Source organism: Felis catus, chromosome D3 (genome assembly GCF_018350175.1).
Source record: "Felis catus isolate Fca126 chromosome D3, F.catus_Fca126_mat1.0, whole genome shotgun sequence".
Lineage (NCBI taxonomy): Eukaryota > Metazoa > Chordata > Mammalia > Carnivora > Felidae > Felis > Felis catus.
In genome coordinates this window covers 80,194,377-80,203,725 of record NC_058379.1, presented here as the reverse complement: position 1 = coordinate 80,203,725, position 9,349 = coordinate 80,194,377, and the positions used below count along the sequence as shown (strand labels likewise).

Here is a 9,349-nt window from a genome sequence, read left to right as displayed (position 1 = left end):
ACAAAAGTGACAGAACAGTTAATATCTGCTTGTCCTAAGCTTAAAGTCCAAATTGTAATATTTATTCTGACTAACCTTCAGAGAATGACAAAGGAATCTTTCAGCGCAAAGGGAAAAATTTAACCAATGACAACAGTCTGTGACAACAGGCTACATTTAAGAGAAAAAGAGATGAATCCAGAAACAGCTGGTTTTGCTCTTCTGGAACTGGAAATGGTCTTTTTATCCTAGTAGAATCAGAATAACCTTCCGTGGATGTGTAAACAGCACCAGTGTGACTCTGCCTACCACAGAACCCAGGATGCCAAGCACCGTGGGTGTTTCAAAACTGTTTTGAAACTTACCACCCACACTAGGCCACCTCCCTGCGCCCAGTCAATTTCAACAGAGGCCTGGTGGTGCAATGTTGATATTCCCCTGGCAGAAACTCCTTTCCAGAAGCTATAGGATGGGGCAGGCTTCTTAGGCGCAGATTCCCCACACCGCGATTTGATAGCGCGTGGCACACTTGTAAATAAATACATTCCATTCGAAAATTCACTTTCAGCACAACATTTTGCCAGGCCATACGTTTTCTCACGGGCTCCTTCCCCCCACATCATGCCTCTGATACTGCTTGCTACAAACGCCCATGGAAGTGTGGATTTGGCGGACCGGTGCTTTGTTCTGTTTCATTTAAAATGATCATTGGACCGTTTCCACCCCCAGCCTGATTTCTTTCAGGGCTGATCAGATGTCTGTAGAGATCTGCGCCTGTGGACTCATGTTAATCTGTTAATTGAGTTAGACCTTCACTTGGCTCTATCCTGTGTCTCACAGTGAAACGCTGGCTGCAGTGAGGTTTGTGCTGGTTGAAAACATGAGAGCTGATGAATTACAGCTAGAATGTGACATTGACCACAGTTAGTCATCAAAGGGGGAGGCACCGCTCACTCTCAGACCTGCAGAGCTCACAGAACAGGCCCCCGGGGGGCTTGGGAGCATTGGTGACCTGCAGCCAGCGTCCCCTTCTTCTGGAAGCCTTGACACACAGCATGTAATGCGGGGCTGAGGGGCATGACTCAGCACCCTGGCTCCACTCCTGGGAGGCACTCTCCATCCCCCAGGACTGCAGTTTCAATGCTATCCTCTGTGACTCAGCTGTCACCACCTCTTTGGGCAAGTTCCACTGCAGGTTTTGTGGGCCAGCGCTCTTGACCGAGATGCAAAGGCCTTATCAGCCAAGCAGATGGCTGGACCAGCTGCCACTTCCCAGGGAGACCAGGAGTTTCCCCCTGGGTCAGCAGGGAGGGGTTTCCTGCGAGGATCCCACGTGCCAAGTCCTCGGGGATGCAAGACATTCTGAGGATGTGACTTACACGGGGAAGCTCACCAGGACTTCTCCGATTCGATATAAATAACTCTGCACTGGCAGATGGGGCGCGAGCCAAGTAGTAATGAATACTAGGACAAACAAACAGGCCTCCGGGATGCCGGCCCAGCCGCTCCAAACCACAGTTGGCAACAGGTTTGGAGGTGGCAGTGGGCGAAAATCGTACCAGCAACACTGCAGTAATCCTCGGGAGCGAACGCAGGGAAGCTCTCTCCAGAACGTGAGTGTGGATCATTAGGAACGGCCTTACTGCGCGGAACTAGAGCATGCGCTTAAAGGGGGGTAGCTGTGAAGCATGTTAATTTGCCTGATTGGGTGCTTACCTATTTTTTTTTTAATTTTTTTTTTCAACGTTTATTTATTTTTGGGACAGAGAGAGACAGAGCATGAACGGGGGAGGGGCAGAGAGAGAGGGAGACACAGAATCGGAAACAGGCTCCAGGCTTTGAGCCATCAGCCCAGAGCCCGACGCGGGGCTCGAACTCGCGGACCGCGAGATCGTGACCTGGCTGAAGTCGGACGCTTAACCGACTGCACCACCCAGGCCCCCTGGGTGCTTACCTATTAACCGGCAAATCAGGACTTACAGAGGGGTCACTGTTTCCCAGGTGCCCTGCTTGAGAGACAGCAAGAGTCATGAGACCGCTCCGGCCCGCCTTTGGCAAACAAGAGTCTATAATTATGCAGACGTGCATGGGAGCAGAAGGAAATCCTGGATTGCGTCTAGCAGTATCGTATGCTGCACAACGAATCCTGTGTAAAACGGGCTCTTTATGGCATTGTTGGGATCCTGTTAAGTGAGGGGGGGAGGGGAAGCGAGAGGGATCTAGAGTAGGAACATTGGGGAACAAGGGAGTGCGGGAGGCGGGACTGCCTTGAGCTCCAAGGCCAGGGGTGGCGGTAATGATGGTAATGACGCAATGACGAGGGGAGGAACAGGCCAGCAGCCAAAGGTGATGGGGAGGAGAAATGGAGACTCCTGCATTACACTCAGACGGGGTCCCCGCCCTCAGTAGAAGCAGACTCACATCCTCTCGGGATCAAAGCAGCCCCATCTTGGGCCCTCAGGATTTCCCCCACGTTAGGATCAACCAATCAAAGATCCTGAAACCTACAAGCAAACAGGCCACCAGGAGTGAGAATCAGTAGAAATTATGAGTCACGGAACGCAACCTCCTTCCTTTAGGTAACGAAATGAGCAGATGCAAAAATATATAAAGTGACAATGTGTCCAGTATGTAAAGACTGAAAGAAAGAAAAACCATAAAGATAGGCAAGCCATAAGAAACTATAAAAAAAAAAAAAAAATGACCGGGGCACCTGGGTGGCTCAGTCGGTTAAGCGGACGACTTCGGCTCAGGTCATGATCTCGCGCTCCGTGAGTTCGAGCCCTGCGTCGGGCTCTGTGCTGACAGCTCAGAGCCTGGAGCCTGCTTCGGATTCTGTGTCTCCCTCTCTCTCTGCCCCTCCCCTGTTCATGCTCTGTCTCTCTCGGTCTCAAAAATAAATAAACGTTAAAAAAAAAAATTTTAAAAAAAATGACCAGGAGGATTGGGGGGGGAGAATTTTTTTTTTAAGTCAATGTGAAAAAATGAAAAATAGAAATGTGAAAGTTAAAAAAAAATGCACTGTGTTGAGTGGGTGAAACAGCAAATTAGAATATAGCTGAGGAGGTCACTTTATTCCTTGAACAAATATGTATTTAATATCTGCCACAAGTCAGCTACCATTCGAGGCTGGGGGACCACAGCAGCGGACAAAACAGACGAGAGTCGCTGCGCACACATAGGTTACAGAATAGATTATAACAAGTCAGTAAAATACAGAGCATGATATTTTGAGAACATAACTCAGGGAAGGAGAATAGAGAATACTGGGTGTGAGCAGAGCCGTATTTTAGACAGGAAGGACAGAAAAACACCTCGCCGAGACATGTGGGTAAAGATTTGAAAAGGAGGAAGGAGCAACCCATGAGAATATTGAAGGGGAAGACCACTGCGGACAAAGAGAACAGCAAATACCGCGGCTCAGAGGTAGGGTGCACCGGCTGTGTTTGACTTCCTTAGCAGAGGTCAGTGTGGGTGGAAAAGTGGGGGGCCGGCGGGGGGGCGTCTAAGAGGTAATGGGAGGCAGGTCCTGGGAAGTTTGCAGAATAAGAGCGCATATACCAGGCAGCAATCACACTTCAAAGGCCCATATGAAGTTAATGGTTATGAATTTATATTTGAATTTAGCTGTAAAATGTGGCTTGAGAGCAATCCCTAAAGCTCCTTCCGTGCTGGCTTATCTGACGGGTCTTCTCTCGTGTCCGGAGTCTGTTCCTCCCTTTGGCCCACCTTTGATCTTTTCCCTGATCCCTTCCACCAGATTTATTTGTACCCCCATCCTTGTTCCTACCTCTCACTCTGCCCTACATAGAACTGACATTGCATCATGGTAACTGTTTTCTGCCTTCAACCGGGAACCCCTCAAGCACAACGAGGCGCCGTCATCATTGAAGGCAATGCTCAATAAATTGAACTGCACCCTATACAATCCCACCAGATTATTGTAGGAAAGGGCTAAGTGGCAACCGTTTGCAAGAAGATTCTTTCGCTGCTGTCGCCAGATTTGGTTCGTCTTTAATTTCAGCACCCTGCCGAATGTGCAACCAATATTTCAGTAATTATGTACAAATAGTTCTCATTATAAATCAAAGTTGTTATTACTGCCTTAAGCTTTGGCCTTGGTCTCTTTTCTGGGAGACCGGGCTGTTTTCCCGGAGTCGGCGGCCTCAGCTGGCTCCCATGCCGTTCCCCTACAAAGCTGCACGCCGGGGTTAGCTAGTTAAGGGGGACAGAAACCAGTCTCCGGACACAGCTGGAGTAAATCTTAAGCACCACACTCACCAGCGAGAGGAGCGGGCCTCTGCTCCTAAATGCAGGATTGTGGCTAGAAGGCCCCCATGACCCCTAAGAGCACAAAACTCTCTGGGGAATTATTGAGACCTAAGGTCACTCGACCTGAAGAAAGCTCTGGAACACGAACTGCAAGGCAGAGTTGTCCCATGTTGATGTCCTCCTGTCATTGGCCCCTAGGGGCTCGTCAGTCACAGGGTGCTTCCTGCATGGGGCAGGGTGCTTGCGGGCGTAGGGGATACCCCCCAAGCAAGGCAGGCTCCGTGTGCCAGGCCAGCTCTCCAGAGAAACAGCTCCAGGCAGTTGGGGGACAGGTGCGCTGGCCAGGGAAGGGGCACCTAGAGTAGCACCCAGGCCAATCAGCACACACTCCCTGGAGACTCAAACTAGAACCAGATGGCTTAGCCAACAAAGATGAAGGGAAGCACAAACTCTGTAACTTTTTCTTCTTTCCCCGCAAGGAATTAGGCTTAGTTGCAAACCAAAAGGGTTCTTCAGGGAGTGGTGTCCTTAAGATGAGGAAATCCACAGGTAGCCCAACCTTTTCATGAAAGTTCTTGTCCCGTCACTAGCAAATGGCTCAGCTGTATCTGAACCTGTTCAAAGCACGAGCATACATAGTGTTCCATCTCGCCAGGGGGTCCTACCTCTGAATTCTCTGGCACCTCCCTCCAGTCTCCACAGCCCCCACCCCGCACTGGGTCAGGACAGAGCTCTACTGTTTAGCCCCAAGTCACCATAACCGCCCGCATTTCTGGCCATGGCAATTTCAACTCCCTAAATGTGCCCCGGGTGGGAAGAGAATCCAGATGTAACCGTGACCAAGAGTAGGAAACCTTACCTCAGAGGCCAGGGCCCCAGATGATGACCCATTCCTTCATTTCTCAGTCAGAGAGAGCCGTCCTCTGAATCGACGGCAGAGTCAATCAACACCAGCCATGCACATAAGCCTTGATTTGACTTCTTACGATCAAAAGGAAAAAGATTCCCATCTCTCCATTTTATCACAACACTGAATCTGCCATTATTGTCCATGGAGCCTTTGTTTCGAGCCCAGCACAGTTATTATAAGAGGGCTCACTAACTACTCTTTTTAAAAGACCAATCAGCGTGTCCAAACCTCTGCTGTATACCTCCCTTCTTGTTCGAAGCGACATTCACGCACCTCTCTGGGTCCTTGTGCACTGGACCCGTGGAGAACCCACCTGACTTGCCCTACCCACCCCCCACACCTGGTTCTCACATGGGTCACCTCAAGACACCTGCATATTCTATTCTCTTCTTGCCTTTGGTTCAAAATAAATTACAAACCCTAAAGATTCTAAGAAGAGATGAAAACAAAAACCCAATTTATCCGAAGAACTAGTCATTTACCCCCTGGAGGTTTGATTAGCTCATGTCTTACGCTGAACCAGGGTGCTGAATTAAAACAACAACCACCACCACCAAAACCCAAAAAACAAACCAAAAAAACACGTGTTAAATATATAGTTAAGCCTTGACCTCTAACAGATGACTAATGGGTGTTATGCTGTGTTTTGTTTCTTGTTAAATTCCCAGAGATAATTATTTACTCAATAAAGTTTAAACAGTTACCGTAGCATAATTGGAAGCTGACCGTACTAGTTTTCTCTCCCCGCCCCTTCCCAGCTGCAGTTGATGCAGTCAACGTAGTGGACAACACGATCATTAGTCTGCGTCTACAACTTTGTGACAACTTATGGGGAGGAAATCCACAGGCCTCATTTTCTCTAACAGCCCTCCTGAAGATGCCCCTGAGCTGTCGCCCTCTTATTTCTAACGGATTCATTTTCCCCACTCCTCAGGAAGGGGGGCTGTTCTGCAAGCTTGCTAGCTGGGAAGGGGAGACCAGCGAGCTACAAGTTCTCCGCTTTTTCATTTGCAAGCTTTTCAGGGCTGGGAGGAGTCCGAGCCATCCAAGAGGACCACTGGGCATCTGAGGGTAACCTGAGTGCTAAATGGGTTTCAAGATTAGGAAATATTAGGAAGAGATGGGACCTGGGTGATCACAGAGGACTCCCTGCCCATCCTGCCGGTGAGCTAACTAGAGCCCCAGGGAGGGATGACTTTGCAGCTGAGAGCCACTTAGGAATTAATAGTTTGTAGAAGATCTGGGTGTAGGTCAAGAGCAGGTCAGGATCACTTCGCCCATACACCCCAGAGGCTACTGACCCCTCTTCCCCACCCTGCAGTATGGCAGTTTTCCTGGGCCTCTTCCGACCTTTAAAAGGTACCATGCTTCTGCATCACTGAATTTCTACAGCATCCTGGGAAACGTGATGCCCGGGATGGGGTGTGGGGGTGGGGAGGAACTAACCTCTATTTGGAATACATCCCCCCAGATCACTCTAATTTATCAAGATATGGTTCAGGAATGGTGAAAACAAAGCATAGGTTTGGTGCACATCTAGAGAATACAAAATGGCCCTTCCTAGAACCCGTCTGAAGGCAGTAATGTTTCAGCCGTGTTCTGTGCTTCTGGGTAGCTCCTTCTGTCACGGGGCTAGGCAGGGGAGGCTACCAGGAAGGAGATGTGCGCAGTCCCAAGGTTTCTATCTATCTGGGCCAGCCAGCCCTTTGTGCGGCATGAAATAGCCGCTGCCTTTCTTGGAAACCCACAGCCAAAGGTCTCACTGCCTTTTCTCCTGGTGCACAAAGGCCTTCCTCTAGCTGCGTGTTATTGCTACAGACGTCCAATGGCTACCACGCCAGTCCGCAGAACTTCCCTGGCCCAGCAGTGCCTCCGAGTCATCCTTAGCGAGATAAGAGGAGTCAAGAGGCAGATGAGCAGGGCACAAGTGAGCTTTGTCCCGGGGAAGAAGGTAGAGGGAAAGGGCAACACACCGAAGGCCCAAGGGATGCAAAGACACTGCTGGCAGATGCTCTGTCCTCCTTTTCATTTGCTTCTGTTGATCCCTCCCTTCCTCAAGTTTTCAGGGATCAGCCCCCGCCAGCTGGGAGCCCGAGCTTAGAATCGAGCGGTTCTCGGGGGAGCCTGGGGGGCTCAGTCGGTTAAAGCATCCGACCTCAGCTCAGGTCATGATCTCACGGTTCATGGGTTCGAGCCCCGCGTCGGGCTCTGTGCTGACAGCTCGGAGCCTGGAGCCTGCTTCGGGTTCTCTATCTTCCTCTCTCTCTCTGCCCCTCCCCCCACTCATGCTCTGTCTCTCTCTGCCTCTCAAAAATACAGAAACGTAATAAAAAAAAAAAAGAAGAGCTGCATCTAGGAGCTCTCAAAGAACAGTGAATTGAAAAACATCAAACAAGAGAAAGAGAAATACTTTCGTATTCTCTTCTGAGCAGCTGATTGTTAAAGCCGTTTTCTCAGGCAGGGCGGCCCGATGGACGGTGTCTCCACAACCAGGGATCACGCGAGGAGGTCAGGTGTCTGGTGATAGAACCCGTTACAGACCTGTCCGGCCGAGGTCCCCACCCCCGCTCTTCCCACGGTCTGCAGCCATCGCTCACAGAGGGTCTCACGTTTTGCATTTTTAAGACCCTGTTTCTGACACCCAGTAGCCCACAGGGTTACCTCCGTTTGCTGGGCCGCTGAGCCCACGGGGCCGCTGTGGCCTCTCGGCTCGCGCACAACCACTGACCTCCTGCCAGCCACAAAGCCCATCGCTGCTTTGGGGGCAAGACTGTGCCTCAGGTTCCCCATTTGCGGTACAGGGAGATTTACACCCAAGGTGTGATATCTTGGCCTGTGTTTCCTTTCTCCTCAGAGCAGAGCCTAAGTAAAGAATTGGGAGCTGGGCACGTGGGTGGCTCCATCAGTTAAGCAGCTGACTTTGCCTCCGGTCACCGTCACGCAATTCCTGAGTTCGAGCCCCACCTCGGGCTCTGTGCTGACACCTCAGAGCCTGGAGCCTGCTTCGGATTCTGTGCCTCCCCCGCCCCTCCCCTGCTTGCTCTCTCTCTCTCAAAAATAAATAAACATTAAAAAATGTTTTTAAAGAATTGGGAGATTTATCATTTGGAAGGTGTATTCGTTTCCTAGGGCTGCCGTAACAAATTACCACAAACTGGCGCCTTAAAATAACAGAAATGGCGGGGGCACCCGGGTGGCTCAGTCAGTTAAGTGTCCGACTTTGGCTCAGGTTGTGATCTCACGGTTTGTGAGTTCGAGCCCCGCATCGGGCTCTCTGCTGTCAGCACATGAGCCTGCTTCAGATCCCCTGTCTCTGTCTCTCTAAATAAATAAACATTTTTTAAAAAGAAGTAACAGGAATGCATTTTCTCACAGTTTTAGAGGCCAGAAGTCCAAATCAAGCCGCTGGCAGGTCCACACTCCCTCTGAAGGTTCTAGGGGAGAATCCTTCCGTGCCTGTGCCTGGCTGCTGGTGGTTGCTCACTATCCGTGCCTTTTCCTGGCTTGTAACGCATTACCGCAATCGCCTTCTGTAGTCACATGGTCTTCTTCTGCGTGTCTCTCTTTTAAGGACACGCTCGTTGAATTCAGGGTCCATCCGAATCTTGTATGTTCTCACCTCAACCCTACCCTTCACGACATCCTGAAGTTCCGAGTGGACGTGAAATTTGGGGGAAACGTTATTCAACCCAGCACAGGGGTTGAGGCTCCTTATACGTTCCTAGTCCTGGAAGTCACTAATGTTGACAGTGGGGGAGTGGATGCCAGGCAAGGGGATAAAGAACACAGCTGGTGCTCAACATACCTCCCTCACCACGTATTCCTACGGCTGAGTTTCCCGGCAAACAATTTCCAAGCAATTTGACTCACTCTTCAATGAGACTCAATCCTCTGAGACATGGCAAATATCTCTGAAGGACAATTTCTCAAGCTCCAGTTCTTAGGGGGGTGGGGAACATTAGAATCATCTGGCTGGTGGGTGGGTGGGTGGGTGGGGGGTGGGGTCTTTTACAAAGAACACCTGTTCCAGGAAGTCTGCAAGGGGTGGGTGGGAAGGTGTGCCTTGCAAAGGAATCATTTACGTTGTAAACCGATGTCACTCGACAAACGTTTTACGTGTCTCAGGTGTGGAACTTCTTCTGTTTCGAACCATGGTTACCCAGCGCCTGGCCATCGGCTGCCCTGAGC

The 9,349-nt window shown here is 50.3% G+C and overlaps 1 long non-coding RNA gene across 3 annotated transcripts; it reads left to right on the top strand.

Moving 5' to 3' along the window:
- Positions 1 to 462: 462 nt before the first annotated feature.
- On the top strand, positions 463 to 8,394 carry LOC109493492. 3 transcript variants are annotated; one of them, XR_002737374.2, is made up of 4 exons: positions 463 to 1,592; positions 1,981 to 2,129; positions 3,273 to 7,669; positions 8,016 to 8,394. It is a non-coding gene; the product is annotated as an uncharacterized LOC109493492 (long non-coding RNA). The 3 variants fall into 3 exon arrangements; XR_006587577.1 differs by having other exon boundaries at positions 1,008 to 1,592; positions 3,277 to 3,405; positions 8,016 to 8,387; XR_002147770.3 differs by having other exon boundaries at positions 1,010 to 1,592; positions 3,273 to 3,405; positions 8,016 to 8,386.
- The last annotated feature ends 955 nt before the right edge of the window (positions 8,395 to 9,349 follow it).